The 17,590-nt window shown below is 41.5% G+C and overlaps 1 protein-coding gene across 2 annotated transcripts in view; it reads right to left on the bottom strand.

Annotated features, from left to right (window-relative positions):
- The window catches only part of LOC117268240 (rho GTPase-activating protein 27), a 53,009-nt gene extending 37,344 nt beyond the window's left edge, over positions 1–15,665 (bottom strand). For both annotated transcript variants that reach the window (XM_033644510.2, XM_033644512.2), the window contains exon 1: positions 15,542–15,665. The gene's annotated coding sequence lies outside the window, so the exon portion shown is untranslated. The remainder of the gene's footprint in view (positions 1–15,541) is intronic.
- Between the last annotated feature and the right edge of the window lie 1,925 nt (positions 15,666–17,590).

The raw sequence follows: 17,590 nt of genomic DNA, 5'->3' as shown, positions 1-17,590 counted from the left end.
GCTTCAGTCAGGGTGTACATGAACCCACTCACTGTTTTAACCATACCCTCGATCTAGTTCTGACGTATGGAATTGAAATTGATAACCTAAAAGTCTTTCCACAGAATCCCTCGCTATCGGATCATTATCCGATTACTTTTGATTTCTTTTTACCCGATTACACGCCACTCAGCAACAGTTACTATACTAGATGTTTATCAGATAGTGCTGTCGCAAAATTTAAGGAAAAGATTACTTCGTCGTTAAATTCAATACCAAGTCCCTCAGTAACAGAGGTTTCCTGTACCGACATTGATCATCTTGTTGATAGCGCCGTAGGCTCGCTGCGAACAACACTTTACTCTGTAGCTCCTCTTAAAAAGAAGTTAAAAAAGCAAAGAAAGTTCGCTCCTTGATATAACTCTCAAACCCGTAGGTTAAAACAAATATCGCGAAAATTTGAAAGGAATTGGCGATTAACCAAACTGGAAGAATCTCGTTTAATCTGGACAGACAGTCTCAAAACTTATAAGAGGGGCCTCCGCAATGCCAGAGCAAACTATTACTCAGCATTAATAGAAGAAAACAAGAACAACCCCAGGTTTCTTTTCAGCACTGTAGCCAGGCTGACTGAGAGTCAAAGCTCTATTGAGCCTTGTATTCCTTTAGCCCTTAGCAGTAATGATTTTATGAGCTTTTTTAATGACAAAATTCTAACTATTAGAGGCAAAATTCATGACCTCCTGTCCTCAGATAGTACCTATCTAACCTCAAACACAGCTGTAAGACCTAATATATATTTAGATTGCTTCTCCCCAATTTCTCTTCAAGAATTGACAGCAGTGATTTCTTCATCTAAATCATCAACGTGTCTCTTAGACCCCATCCCAACTAGGCTACTTAAGGAGGTCTTTCCTTTAGTTAACACTCATATATTAGATATGATCAATATATCCTTATTAACAGGCTATGTACCACAGTCTTTTAAGGTAGCTGTAATTAAACCTCTACTAAAAAAGCCCACCCTGGATCCAGAGGTGTTAGCCAACTATAGACCAATATCTAATCTTCCCTTTCTGTCAAAGATCCTTGAGAAAGTAGTCGCAGACCAGCTGTGTGATTTTCTCCATGATAATAATTTATTTGAGGAATTTCAGTCAGGATTTAGAGTGCATCATAGCACTGAGACAGCACTAGTTAAAATTACAAATGACCTTCTGATTGCTTCAGACAAAGGACTCGTCTCTGTACTTGTTTTATTAGATCTTAGTGCGGCGTTTGACACAATTGACCATCAAATTCTACTGCAGAGACTGGATCACTTAATTGGCCTAAAAGGTTCTGCACTGAGCTGGTTTAAATCTTATTTATCTGATCGTTTTCAGTTTGTTGACGTTCATAATGAATCATCCTTACGTACCAAAGTTTGTTTTGGAGTTCCGCAAGGTTCTGTGCTCGGACCAATCCTATTTACTCTATATATGCTTCCTTTAGGTAACATCATTAGAAATCACTCTATAAATTTCCATTGTTATGCGGATGATACTCAGTTGTATTTATCGATGAAGCCAGAAGAAAGTAATCAATTAACTAAACTCCATAACTGCCTTAAAGACATAAAAACTTGGATGAGCACCAATTTCCTGATGTTAAATTCAGACAAAACTGAAGTTATTGTTCTTGGCCCCAAACAACTCAGAGACTCTTTATCTGATGACATAGTTTCTCTAGATGGCATTGCTCTGGCCTCTAACACTACCGTAAGAAACCTCAGAGTAATATTTGATCAAGATTTGTCTTTTAATTCTCATTTAAAACAAACCTCACGGACTGCATTTTTTCATCTGCGTAATATTGTGAAAATTAGGCCTATCCTGACCCGAAAAGATGCAGAAAAATTGGTCCACGCTTTTGTTACCTCAAGGCTGGATTACTGTAACTCTCTATTATCAGGTAGCTCTAGTAAGTCCTTAAAAACTCTCCAGCTAATTCAGAATGCAGCAGCACGTGTACTAACAGGAACTAAGAAACAAGATCATATTTCTCCTGTTTTAGCTTCTCTGCACTGGCTCCCTGTAAAATCCAGAATTGAATTTAAAATCCTACTGTTAACTTATAAAGCTCTAAATGGTCAAGCTCCGTCATATCTTAGAGAGCTCATAGTGCCATATTATCCCACCAGAACACTGCGCTCTGAGAACGCAGGGTTACTCGTGGTCCCTAAAGTCTCCAAAAGTAGATCAGGAGCCAGAGCCTTCAGCTATCAGGCTCCTCTCCTGTGGAATCATCTTCCTGTTACGGTCCGGGAGGCAGACACCGTCTCCACATTTAAGACTAGACTTAAGACTTTCCTCTTTGATAAAGCTTATAGTTAGGGCTGGCTCAGGCTTGCCCTGTACCAGCCCCTAGTTAGGCTGACTTAGGCCTAGTCTGCCGGAGGACCCCCCTATAATACACCGGGCACCTTCTCTCCTTCTCTCTCTCTCTCTCTCGTATTCTATTACTGCATCTTGCTAACTCGGCCATTCTGGATGTCACTAACTCGGCTTCTTCTCCGGAGCCTTTGTGCTCCACTGTCTCTCAGATTAACTCATATCACAGCGGTGCCTGGACAGCGTGACGTGTGTGGTTGTGCTGCTGCCGTGGTCCTGCCAGATGCCTCCTGCTGCTGCTGCCATCATTAGTCATTAGTCATACTTCTACTGTTATTATACACATATGACTATTGTCACACATGTATACTGTCAGATATTAATACATACTTTCAACATATTGTACCACAGTAGCCAGAACTATAACTATAATATTATTACTTTCAATAATGTTGTTGTAAGCTACTGTCAATACCTGCATCTCTCTCTCTCTCTCTCTCTCTCTCTCTGTCTCTCTCTCTCTCTCTCTCTCTCTCTCTCTCTGTCTCTCTCTCTCTCTCTCTGTCTCTCTCTCTCTCTCTCTCTCTCTCTCTCTGTCTCATTGTGTCATACGGATTACTGTTAATTTATTATGCTGATCTGTTCTGTACGACATCTATTGCACGTCTGTCCGTCCTGGAAGAGGGATCCCTCCTCAGTTGCTCTTCCTGAGGTTTCTACCGTTTTTTCCCCGTTAAAGGGTTTTTTGGGGAGTTTTTCCTGATCAGCTGTGAGGGTCATAAGGACAGAGGGATGTCGTATGCTGTAAAGCCCTGTGAGGCAAATTGTGATTTGTGATATTGGGCTTTATAAATAAAATTGATTGATGACTGCTAACATTACTGCTGACATTGCTGCTGACATTACTGCTAACATCACTTCTGTCATGAAAAAGGTATTGGCATCAGAATATACCTAAAGTACTGAGAGTACAGTACTCACTCTGCAGAATATAACATCCAATGTTATTGATTTATGAATGTATTGATCATTTTAATGATTTTACATCCTGCTGGGTGGATTCATCTGTGATCATATGTCATCACTGATTATTGATTATATTCTGTATCAATAATCTGAATGTGTGGAGGAACTGAAGCTGCAGGGTAAACAGAGTTTCCCTCTGACATGGAGGAGAAGATAAGTCAAAGTACTTTGAACATGTACCTGAGCGAATGTGTTAGCTGAGGTTGGTTTCAGTGGAGCCATGATTCAGTGATGAATGTGAAGCCTTTACGAGTTCAGTCTCAGAGTTCAGCTCCTGACAGACACGCTCAGGAATGACTTACACGTTGCTTCATGTCACAACAAGTCACGCTGCAGCCAGCTACCAACACTATGCAGCTAACGCTAACACTCATGTCTTCACTCTCATGTCTTCACTCTCATGTCCTCACCCTGCATCTTCACTTTGTTTGTCTCAACAGTCTGATTCTTTTCACACAGGATCCTCAAGAGTCCAGAGTCCCAGTACACACCAGTACACACCAGTACACAGTTGGTGTCCCATTAAGCGTCCAACGGTCCATCAGTGAGGTCATACTCACCTCTGTTCTCTTCAAATGTTAATGTTTCAAATATGAATCATCCCAGGAAAGAAAAAGGTTCCTCACACTGACAGCTTTTCCTTACAAACCTGTGACTCCGCCCACTCACCAGGTAGAGGGACGGGGCTTAGCAGGGACAATTTAATCTCAGTCAGATAGTTTTAACACGTGTGCGGGGACGGAATCTGATCCAGATCCAAACATAAACAGATACCAGAGCTGTGAATGAGACAACACGTCACAGACTGCAGTTACAGCTCGTCACCGCAAACGCCGCCATCTTTGAGATCAGACCTTAAAATCATATTTGTTTGATTTCAACAGCTGTTTGATGGATTCTGTTTTCAGGACAAAATCTTTATTTTATAATTTACTGTACTGTGGTGAGAGGCTCAGCAGGCGAGCTCATGTCCACTTTATCTGCTTCATCACAGGAACTGCTGAACATGTTATACATAAATGTTTTGACCAGTTTAAAGTGTTAATGACATTTTGCAGCTGGGATCAAAATAATGCTGATGTTTTGGATCAAAGGCGTCCTGATCCTACAACATACTGGAAGGCATCTTTTTGACTTTGACTTTTTGACAATTTTTTTTCTTTTTCTTTCTTGTAATTTAAAAATGTATTGCAATTTTGTGTTTCTTTAAAAAAAAATTGGTGGTTTTTGAATCTTCAAAAATGTTTGCATTTTTCAAGTAAACATGCCTTCCACAATGGATATGGAAGGACATTTTTCTTTAAAAATTTCTGGCAATTCTATTTTCTTCAAAACAATTTTGTCAACTTTGGTATATTTTCTTAAAAATAATCTTTTTTTTTTTTTTAATGGCATTTTTATTTTCTTTGAAAAATGTTGTCTTGTGTTTCTTTAAAAGACAATTGTTTTTCCTCAAATTTTTTGGCAGATTTTGGCATATTTTCTTTGAGAAATGTTGGTGATTGTTTTTCTATTCCAGAATTTATAAAGAAAACTTCAGACTAGGTTTAGATTGCATGTTTTCTTTTAAAATTGCCAGAATGACACCATTTATCAACATAAAAACATCTGGACACATTATGTGCGATGAACACGTCAAAAAAGAAAAAAAACAACCTGATCTTAAAATAATGATATTTCATCAGAATCATTTTATTCTGTGTCATTTAAAAAAAAAAAAAAAAAAGGAGGCTTTTATCAACTCCAGAATTTCATCTTTAACTTTTAACTTTCAAGTGCAGTGAATGTGTTAACTGGCATCACTCACTTATTATTAATTATATCCCTTCATACATGTGTTAATTTATTCAATCATATAGTATCATACACTTTATTATATGAAGATGATGAACAGACGAGCTCCTGTCATTGATCAACACACTGACGCTGATCGATCAGATAAATTAAATCAAAAATGTTGAAACTGAGACTTTATTAATGAGCCCATTATTATCAGTGAGGAGCAGAACAATGGCAGGAGGCTGATCTCAGGCCTGTTCTGTTTACAGAGGGAAGTGTCTGCTCTTCCTGTCTGCTGGAAGCCCCGCCCACATGACTGTGTAGACTCCACCCCTCGATGACATCACATGCTGGTGTGTGTGTGTGTGTGTGTGTGTGTGTGTTTCCTGTCTTTGTACAGGAACAATAGTGTGACTGCAGATCATTCTCTCTGACTTCTCTTTTCATCTGATTTTTTGTTCTGACCTGAATTCAGTGTTAAATGTGAACGGCTCTGGATCATAATGTGAACATGACATGATGTCACACTGATGTGATGTCACACTGACGTGATGTCACACTGATGTGTTTGGACCTGAAGCAGGAAATGTAGAAATGCATCACTGGAGTAGCAGAGAAGCAGAAATCAGACGGCTCTGCAGGAGAAATAAATGCCAGAGAAACGATATCTGTCCACGCCCCACCCCCTCCACGTTAGGGGACCGGACAAACTAAAAACTCAAAGTCAAAAAACCCTTTTGTTACTTTGGTTTCAACTGTAACTCATCTGATGTCAGAAGAGGGGGTGTGGCACCATGACTGACAGCTGTGTGAGCCAATCAGTGTGCTAATGTTCACACCACAGAGATTGTTAATGCGCAGACTCCAAATGACGTCACCAACACAAGACAGAGGCGGCTGCATCTGGATATTCTGGCTTCGTTTCTGCACAGCAGGAGGAAGAGACACATCCTCCATCTTTATGTACAGCCACATGATGTCACCGTCGTTCAGAGGTTCAGAGGAACCTCCGCAGCAACTCCGCAGCGCCACCTCTGTGTGAGAAAGTTTATTGGTTCACCTGCTGCTGCAGGGATCAATAACGTTTTACTGAACTGAAGTGAATGCACTGCAGGCTGCTGGCCCTTTAAGAGCCTCCACACAGGTAAACAGACCTGCTGTGAGTCACACACACCTGAGGCAGGTGTGTTTCAGGTGTGTGTGTGTGTGTGTGTGTGTGTGTGTGTGTGAGACAGAGAGCGATACAGTGGAATGCAGCCGACATCCTCCCTCTGCTCGTCTCTGAGACACACACCCCCTCCCCCCCCCCAGGAATGTAACACACACACACACACACACACACACAGAAAACAACCTGTCAATCATCAAACCGAGCTCGACACGCCCTGTCGACCAATCAGACTGTTCCTGTTGCTGATCCATAGCCATCACATGACATCAGAGAGCCAGCAGCCAATCAGAATGTGTCTGAGCATGTGTGAAGTGGAGTCAACCTTTACCCTCAGTGAGAACGAGGGGTGTGGTCTCACACACACACACACACACACACAGGAACAGAAATAACTGAGTGTAAATCATGAAGCCGTCGGCTGACTCCGCCTCCTGGAGGCTGAGGAGGAATGTGTGTCGACCACACTGAACCAACACACACACATCCTGCTCTCTGATTGGCTCTCAGCTCTTCACACGGACCCCAAAACCTCAATGACCTCTGGAAACTGCTGCGAGGCTCAGATCACATCAGATCTGTGTCTCCAGATGTCACCAGCCGACCTGCACCGGTCCACATGGGATGACACAGTCGTCTCAGAAAATATGGCGGTTTGATGATGTCACAGAATCATTATAATCTTTGTCATTGATATCATGGAAAACATCAGCGTCTCTGTCCAGAAATCATGACCCGGTTCCTAAAAATGATCCACAGATGCACTGTGAGCAGTTTCATGTAGGAACTATTTTATTCTACCAAACTACACCCACCCATCGTATCACTGCGCAGGAGGAAGTGATCATACAGGTGATAAATACGATATCATCCACCTGCAGAGCCGCAGAACGCCAGATCAGTTTTTATTTCAGCCAATCACCTCACAGCAGTGGGAGGAGTCAACATTTCAACTACTGAAATATAGTAACTTCACCGACCGCAGGACGGCGTGGACTTGTTTCAATTATCAGACAAAGAGTCGCAGCTGTTTGTGTCTGGCTGCCAGCGTTAGCTACACTAGCTAACGTGTCAGCTAGTGTAGCTAACACATTAGCTACACTAGCTGAAAAATGTCCACTTTAAAATGTTGATTAAAAAGTTGCTGTATGTTGACACACTGTCGAGGGTTAATGTCGGAGGACGAGGACACCAAACCCCCGGGAAAAAACAACAGACTCTACGTCGGCACATCCAGGAGAGCCGACAGACCCCGCCCACTGACGCCCTGCCCTCCCTCTGCTCCTTGTAACGGAGGAGCAGATCACAGTCTGGGTCAGCCAGGTCTGACTCAGAGTCAGGACACTTGTCTTATCTGTCCCGGGGGTTTCATGTCCCTGTCCTCAGGACGGACCACCTCTTCAAGAAGGTCTCGGTGCGGTTTTTTTTGGTGTGTTCACACTTGCACACACTGACCACACTCAGTTCGACTGAACAGAACCAAACAGGACAGATGTGAATGCAGCCCAATGACCCCCTGACCTTCCTGCTGTGGTTCATGGTGTGTTCAGGGACAGTTGTAGATGCGACACTTCATTATGTTACTGAAGTGAATGAAGAGCGTGCTGATGTTCAGCCGTCGATCACTGAGCTCTGATCCAACTGTGGTTCATTCAAACACACTGTACCTTCATCATCACACACCTGAGGATGACTGCGTGTATTGTATTTATATATTTCTGCACTCTAATGAATCTCTCTGCCTGTGTGCAGCAGACTTGTGCACACGTCATGTTCACATAACTATCTGTGAAATATTTACCATTCATTATCATCTCATATAGTCAGAAATGTGTCACATCTTTTTCTGTTTGTTTTAAAACAATTTGTGAAAATAAAATTATGTTCTGTAAAATATATTTTATGCTACAGAAAGTTGAAAGAAAAAATGTGGGTTTTTTTAAGGAAAGTTTTGATTTTAAATTAAAAACTAAGGTGATAAACATTTTTGTTAAATCAAGTTCTTTATCAGCTGAACTCAAATCTTTTTAAATAATAATAACAATAACAATAATAATATTGATACATGTCAGGAGAACAACATATTTACTAATATGTGTTGCCTTCTAATGAAAAATTTTAATGGACTTGATATAAACACGACCGCGAGGCTGATGTTTCTGACATCTGTTGAAATATGTGCTTTATGTGTAAATAATATGTGACTCACATGTTTCTGATATCAGAGAGATAAACAATATAAATAAACATACACAGGAAATATAACAGGAACCAGTCAGATGTAATTCAATGTTATTATTTATTTTCCTGTCACTTTGTCTCTGTCTAACGTGAAATAAATAATTAAATAAATAAATATTTGTCTCTCAGTCAAACAAAGAAACAAACAAAGAAACTTGAGCTGTTTGTTTGTTTGTTTCTTTGTTCTGCTACTTTTTTGTTGAAACAGAAAAACCAACATCTGAATGGAGCTTTATCACGGCAGACATTTTGACATGTGGGAGAAGCAGCAGCACAGGTGCATTCAATGACACTAATGACAGCTGCGTTCCAGTAAGGTGTTTTCCCACTAAGCTAACTGTTACTAGCGTACTGGGACATGAAATGGAACTCAGCCATCCTTAATGCTGTGCTTTTCATGCTAAGAGGAGTCAAAATGTCTGCTGTGAACAAGGTCCATATTTATGTGAAACTTTACTTTCAACTTTTACAAGTTTATGTTGGGAACTGTTCTGACTGGTGATGAGTCCTGATCCCAGCACTGGAAAGTAACTAAGTACATTTACTCAAGTAATTTAATACAATTATGAGGTGTTTGTGTTTTACTTGAGTATTTCCATTTTCTACTTCTTCATGCTTCACACTCTCAGAGGGACATGTTGGAACTTTACTGCACTACATTTACCTGATAACCTGAGTTACAGATTATTGATTATTAATACAGAAAATATTAAATGAATAAACTCATAATATTTTATTGATCAGACGTTATTAATCCCCGGGGAAAATTCTCAAACTACACAATATACATATATTAATATATATAAAACAGCAACACCTTCACTGACTGCAACATTAATGTGATGAACACATCAATATAATCAATCAATAACCCAATAAGATAATATTCTGAATAGGTCATTCTGCCAACACACACACGTGGTTACATTGAGCCAACACACACACATGGTTACATTTAGCCAACACACACACGTGGTTACGGTTAGCCAACACACACACGTGGTTACATTTAGCCAACACACACACGTGGTTACGGTTAGCCAACACACACACGTGGTTACATTTAGCCAACACACACACGTGGTTACATTTAGCCAACACACACACGTGGTTACGGTTAGCCAACACACACACACGTGGTTACATTTAGCCAACACACACACGTGGTTACATTTAGCCAACACACACACGTGGTTACATTTAGCCAACACACACACATGTGGTTACATTTAGCCAACACACACACGTGGTTATGTTAAGCCAACACACACACGTGGTTACGTTTAGCCAACACACACACGTGGTTACCTTTAGCCAACACACACACGTGGTTACATTTAGCCAAAACACACACGTGGTTACGGTTAGCCAACACACACACGTGGTTACGTTTAGCCAACACACACACGTGGTTACCTTTAGCCAACACACACACGTGGTTACGTTTAGCCAACACACACACATGTGGTTACGGTTAGCCGTCACACACACGTGGTTACATTTAGCCAACACACACACGTGGTTACGTTTAGCCAACACACACACGTGGTTACGGTTAGCCGACACACACACACGTGGTTACGTTTAGCCGACACACACACGTGGTTACGTTTAGCCAACACACACACATGTGGTTACGGTTAGCCGTCACACACACACGTGGTTACGTTTAGCCGACACACACACGTGGTTACATTTAGCCAACACACACACGTGGTTACGTTTAGCCAACACACACACGAGGTTACGGTTAGCCAACACACACACATGGTCACGTTTAGCCGACACACACACACGTGGTTACGTTTAGCCAACACACACACGTGGTTACATTTAGCCAACACACACACGGTTACGTTTAGCCAACACACACACGTGGTTACGTTTAGCCAACACACACATGTGGTTACCTTTAGCCAACACACACACGTGGTTACGTTTAGCTAACACACACACACACGTGGTTAGGGTTAGCCGACACACACACGTGGTTACGTTTAGCCGACACACACACATGGTTACGTTTAGCCGACACACACACACGTGGTTACGTTTAGCCAACACACACACGTGGTTACATTTAGCCAACACACACACATGGTTACGGTTAGCCAACACACACATGTGGTTACGTTTAGCCAACACACACACACACGTGGTTACGTTTAGCCAACACACATACGTGGTTACATTAGCCAACACACACACGTGGTTACGTTTAGCCAACACACACACGTGGTTACCTTTAGCCAACACACACACGTGGTTACGTTTAGCCGACACACACACACACGGTTACGTTTAGCCAACACACACACATGGTTATGTTTAGCCGACACACACACATGGTTACGTTTAGCCAACACACACACGTGGTTACGTTTAGCCAACACACACATGTGGTTACGTTTAGCCAACACACACACGTGGTTACGTTTAGCCAACACACACACACACACGTGGTTATGTTTAGCCGACACACACACGTGGATACATTTAGCCAACACACACACACACACGTGGTTACGTTTAGCCAACATACACACGTGGTTACGTTTAGCCGACACACACACGTGGCTACGTTTAGCCGACACACACACGTGGTTACGTTTAGCCAACACACACACGTGGTTACGTTTAGCCAACACACACACGTGGTTACGTTTAGCCAACTCACACACGTGGTTACGTTTAGCCAACACACACACGTGGTTACATTTAGCCAACACACACACATGGTTACGGTTAGCCAACACACACATGTGGTTACGTTTAGCCAACACACACACACACGTGGTTATGTTTAGCCAACACACACACGTGGTTACATTAGCCGACACACACACAAGGTTACGTTTAGCCAACACACACACGTGGTTACCTTTGGCCAACACACACACGTGGTTACGTTTAGCCAACACACACACATGGTTACCTTTAGCCAACACACACACGTGGTTACGTTTAGCTGACACACACACACACGGTTACGTTTAGCCAACACACACACGGTTATGTTTAGCCAACACACACACGTGGTTACGTTTAGCCGACACACACACGTGGTCACGTTTAGCCAACACACACACACACGTGGTTACGTTTAGCCAACACACACATGTGGTTACGTTTAGCCAACACACACATGTGGTTACGTTTAGCCGACGCACACACGTGGTCACGTTTAGCCAACACACACACACACGTGGTTACATTTAGCCAACACACACACGTGGTTACCTTTAGCCAACACACACACGTGGCTACGTTTAGCCGACACACACACGTGGTTACGTTTAGCCAACACACACACGTGGTTACGTTAAGCTGACACACACACATGGTTACGTTTAGCCAACACACACACGTGGTTACGTTTAGCCAACACACACATACACGTGGTTACGTTTAGCCAACACACACACGTAGTTACATTTAGCCGACACACACACATGGTTACGTTTAGCCGACACACACACACGTGGTTACGTTTAGCCAACACACACACGTGGTTACATTTAGCCAACACACACACATGGTTACATTTAGCCAACACACACACGTGGTTACCTTTGGCCAACACACACACGTGGTCACGTTTAGCCAACACACACACGTGGTTACCTTTAGCCAACACACACACGTGGTTACGGTTAGCCGACACACACACATGGTTACGTTTAGCCAACACACACACATGGTTATGTTTAGCTGACACACACATGGTTACGTTTAGCCAACACACACACGTGGTTACCTTTAGCCAACACACACACGTGGTTACCTTTAGCCAACACACACATGTGGTTATGTTTAGCCAACACACACACGTGGTTACGTTTAGCCAACACACACACACACACACGTGGTTATGTTTAGCCAACACACACACGTGGTTATGTTTAGCCAACACACACACGTGGTTACGTTTAGCCGACGCACACACGTGGTCACGTTTAGCCAACACACACACACACACACACGTGGTTACGTTTAGCCAACACACACACGTGGTTACGTTTAGCCAACACACACACATGGTTACGTTTAGCCAACACACACACGTGGTTACATTTAGCCGACACACACACACACACGTGGTTACGTTTAGCCAACACACACACGTGGTTACGTTTAGCCGACACACACACGTGGCTACATTTAGCCGACACACACACGTGGTTACGTTTAGCCGACACACACACGTGGTTACGTTTAGCCGACACACACACGTGGCTACGTTTAGCCGACACACACACGTGGTTACGTTTAGCCAACACACACACATGGTTACGTTTAGCCAACACACACAAACTCTGTGATACTGTGGTATCACAGAGTTCCATCATCAGTCAGAATGGTCCTTAATGAAAACAGAAGGGTTACTGTCGGGTTGACAAATGTTTTATAAACTGAAATCTGAAACATTTTGTTACGGAAGTTTGTGGAAAAAGTCTCCTCTTAGAAAATGACTCAAATAAAAGAGAGTTTCAACGTCCTGTAATGTCCTCCTGAGACCCTGCGTCCTCATATGATGACATCACATTTTGGGTTTACTGCACCTTATACTTCATTCTACTTAACTCAGACCTGTTGTCCTCGTTCGTGGACATTTTTATGTGCCATCTAGTGGCAGTATGACAACTACACACTAATCCATTTAAAAACAAGATGGCAGCCATCTCTGCAGAGTCAGTCTGCAGCTGATCCTGACACAAAGGTCCAAAACCTGATCAGATGTTGAGGCTGAAATGTTTATTTATGATTAAAATGTTTATAGTTTGACATGACGACACGAGACCAATTTTAGCAAGAGTAACACGATAAGATGCTGTTATTAACCTATGCCTAAGCCCCGCCCTCAAACGCAATCAGCCAATCACAGTGCGTATAGTCATTCCCATACACTGGGACATTCTCTGCCTGGACGTCCATTGAAATGCATTACAGAAAGTCAGTTTGTTGGGTTTATGAGCTTTTTCTGAGATTTGAAGTTTAAAAATGGTCAAACAGTGTGCATGGGGTACATGCAACTCTGACACAAGGTATCCTGAGAGGCTGGGCGACCAGGTGTATTTTTTACACTTTAAACCACATCTCAACCGAGAAAAGTGTCTCCTTTGGATAAAGTTGTGTGGTAACGTTAGACCACAACATCAACTCAACGTGAATAAGATTAACAATGATGTCTACATCTGTTCTAAGGTAAGTCAACATTGTGTTTGAGGCAACATATTGTCACTTTGCTGGAAAGAAATATAAAGTTATCTTTAACATCTCTAGCTAACGTTAGCTAAAGTTAGCCTAACGTTAGCTCCTAGCTGCGTTGTTCATCATGTCACCTTGTTTGCTGGGAGTTCATTAGCCTATTTTGTTCTAGTTTTGTACTTTGGTGATCGTACATCATTGTTAGCTGTTGTCCAAAGGGCTCTAGTTAAGCTAACGTTAACTTCTGGAGCTTAGCTTCATTAACTTATCTGTAATGGCAGAGATAACAAAGGTTGGCAAACGTTATGCTGAATGATTCAGTGTAAATACTGTAGCACCAAACTAACGGAGAGACACTCTTGGTAAAGATGGTAAAAAGGCTGTTATCCTTTTCTCATATTCTGAGCCAAAAACCTTAACTTCAGTGGCACTTTAACTTGTTGTCTTTGATGGTGACGGCAACCAGATGCGGTTCACAAGCGTACACTGTGACCTGTAAATTTTGGCTTGTAATTTAAGCTTTTCATCGACCTTCTCAACAATAAAATGATGAATATATCCCTCCAATGCGTAGTTTAGGCCCTTTTGGTTACTTCTCAATGACATCTGATCGTTATGTCTCCAAAAATCATCAGTTGCCTCCTGTGAAATGTCGTGTACTGTGACACCTGCCATAGCGCCGGGCACTGAATGATGATAGTTTGTCCAAGTGAGTGGAGGGGGCGTGGCTTAGCCATAGGTCAATTAGTCAGTACTCAACTGAGGACACTGGGACTTTACTCTGATTGACAATGTGTAGTTATTTATACTTATCAGGTCCGACTGATCCCAAACAGCTGGAAGAAACTAAAGATGCACACCAAACAAAGGTCTGGGTCTCAGGAGGATATTTGTTTATTCATTACTGTAGATAAGTGAATGTCCACAGCGTGATAACTGTCAATATCACACTATATCACAGTTTACCTTAAAACTGGAACACAGTTAAAATCCCACAAAAACATTAATCAAACTGCAGCTGTCAGTAAAAAAAATAAATATTTTTCAAAGTTTTAAAATGTTAAAGCTGATTGTTCTTCCTGCAGCTGTTTCACCTGATCACTACTTAATCGAGTCATTTTTAGATTCTCACTGAACCTGCTCACAGCGAGTCTGTCGACCAGTCAGGACACAGAGCCTGAGCTGCACCCACTGACACATAACTACCAACACACACACACACACACACACACACACACACACACACACACAAGTCATTTTTTCTATAGTGCCAAACCATGCAAACATTATCTCAGAGCACATTACCTAATGAGCAGGTCAAGCTCTGTACCTTTAACCAAAAATCCCTCCCTGAGCGAGCACTAAAACTTTCCTTTTAACACACAACACTCTGATCTGAGCGAAAAGTCCTGAAATCCAACAGTGTCCCCGTACTGTGGGTGTGGGAACAGACTGATGTCCCCATAAAGTAGGTTTACCAACACAATGAAAACTATCCCCTCCCAGCTTTTGCATTTAAAACAAGTTTTTAAACTTAAAGTCCAAACCAAACAGACAAAACTCAAACACAGTGCAAACACACACTAACATACACAAGACACACAAAAACAAACACACAGACACACAGGCAACAGGAATGAGACAAAACAAAGTTTGAAAATGTCCAACACAATGAGCTCCATGGACAGACACACAGACAGATGTGTCCATTAACACACAGACAGATGTACAGATATGTGCATAGATGTATATATTAGCAGTGTTTTACCGGCAGCAGAAGTCAGATCCAACCATCCTGCTCTTTGTGTGTTTTTTCTCTTGTACTCCTGAAGGGGCGAGTCCAAATCACTGAAACAGGTTCCTCTCCCTCTGTCTGTGGCCCCGCCCCTCCCTGACCTGCCAGTCTCAGCATGTCCTCCTCCTCCTCCTCCTCCTCCTCCTCCTCCTCCTCCTCAGGTTTGTACTTCCTGTTTGACAGAGGACTGCAGCTCTGTGTGTGCAGACCAACAGCGCCCTCTGGTGGCTCTCAGCAGGCGGTGCATCATCCTGTTGAAACATTAAAAACAAAGGTTTTTGTATCTGAGTGTTTTTCATATTGAAGTTGTTCTGATTGATCCAGGTTCTGTGCACTGAGGCTGCGTATCTCTAACTGCATCTACACACTATTACAACTGTTTTCTCCTGTTTCCTTCCTGTCACAGTGTGATGTCATCGTGGTTTATACCTGATGTTCTGGTCACATGAAGTCTGAGCTCCTTTGATCTAGCTGCAGGCACTCACTTGTGTTTTCCAGGTGTACCGAGGAGTTTGGGGTGTGTGTGTGTGTGTGTGTGTGTGTGTGTAACACAGCGTTGTCTTAAATTACTCTCCAACTTTATTTTAATTTTTAAAAAAAAGTCAACTCCAGATGCACAACATCGTTCTGATTCATCTGTGCTCAGTGATGAATCCCACTCCATCATAAGTCACCTGTTAGCACAGGTAACACACCCTAAACACTACATTAGGGCAGGTGTTGTGTCGTGTGCAAAGATTCTGTCACATGACCACCAAAAAAAGACTGTAAGAAGAAGAACGTCAGCAGGAGTGAAATCGACGTTTTGTTAAATAAACACAGTCAATGTGAGTTTCCAGAGTCAGAACTGGTGTTACTGGAAAATCTAAAACTCAGAAGAGACAAAATATTTGTTGTGACAGCAGCAGAGGAGCAGGAGCAGGAGGAGGAGGAGGAGGAGGAGGAAGAATAAGAAGTACTCAGATCCTTTACTTCAGTAAAAGTTTGGGTCACAGTATTAAACTTGTTTTAAAGTAAACTGTGATATGAAAATTGAAGGTTATCGTACTGTGTCCATCTGATTTCCTACGATATTTAAAAAAAAAGCAACCTGAAGGAGAATCTTAAATATAAACTCTTTTACTGTCAGTAAACAGTGTGATGTTTTTGGTGGGCGGGGCTTAGCTGGAGGCAAAACAATTCTCCACAGACATTAGCTAGCACTAGCTAACAAGTTCTGTTTTAGACGATGGAGGAAGATAATGTGAGTGGTGCGTTCAGAAACACTCATTCTGAGTGTGTGAGCGCACTCTGACACAAACTGGAGCGTTGATAAATTGGGAGCGCTGTCTGAATGTAGCGTTGGGTTATCCAGAGCAGCGCACTCTCAGAGTGGCAGAGCTAACCTTTTTTATTAAAGAATTTATTAAGCTTAATAAAGCACTGTTCTCGCTTTAGATCCGGTAGCTGCAAAAAGTATAGTTAACTGTTAATAAGTGCATAATAAAGTATGTTTTAATCTTAATAAAGCAACAAAAAAATCTTAGTAAAGGTTTAACAATGACATAATATGTAAGTTAGTTAAACTCAATAAATGTGTTTGTAATGCTATTATAAACAATTGTAAGAAACTCATAAGACTTTTATTAACGTTCTTAAGCAGTCTATAAACTGTTAACAAGTTTCTTATAAGTGCTTATAAATGTCTTATAATCTAACAATTAACATGTTTATAATGCTATTATTAACACTTAAATAGTCTTATTAAACATTTAATAATGTTAATAAGCATCTTATAAGGAGTTATAAGCACCTAATTACATATTAACTATTACAAGGACCTTAAAATAAAGTGCTTCCCATTTTTTTTTATCTTTTTCACTTTTATTGTTTTTTAAATATGTTTTTAAACATTTTTTACTTTTGCTTGTTTAGTGTTTTTTTTATCATTATTATTATTTATTTTATTTATTATTATTGTTGTTACAAGAAAATGTCTTATTTTATATTTTTATTTATGTTCGTATTTTATTTCTTCATTGG

Source organism: Epinephelus lanceolatus, chromosome 18 (genome assembly GCF_041903045.1).
Source record: "Epinephelus lanceolatus isolate andai-2023 chromosome 18, ASM4190304v1, whole genome shotgun sequence".
NCBI classification, from domain to species: domain Eukaryota; kingdom Metazoa; phylum Chordata; class Actinopteri; order Perciformes; family Serranidae; genus Epinephelus; species Epinephelus lanceolatus.
Note: the sequence above shows the minus strand (reverse complement) of the source record. Positions and strands in the feature narration are given on the sequence as shown.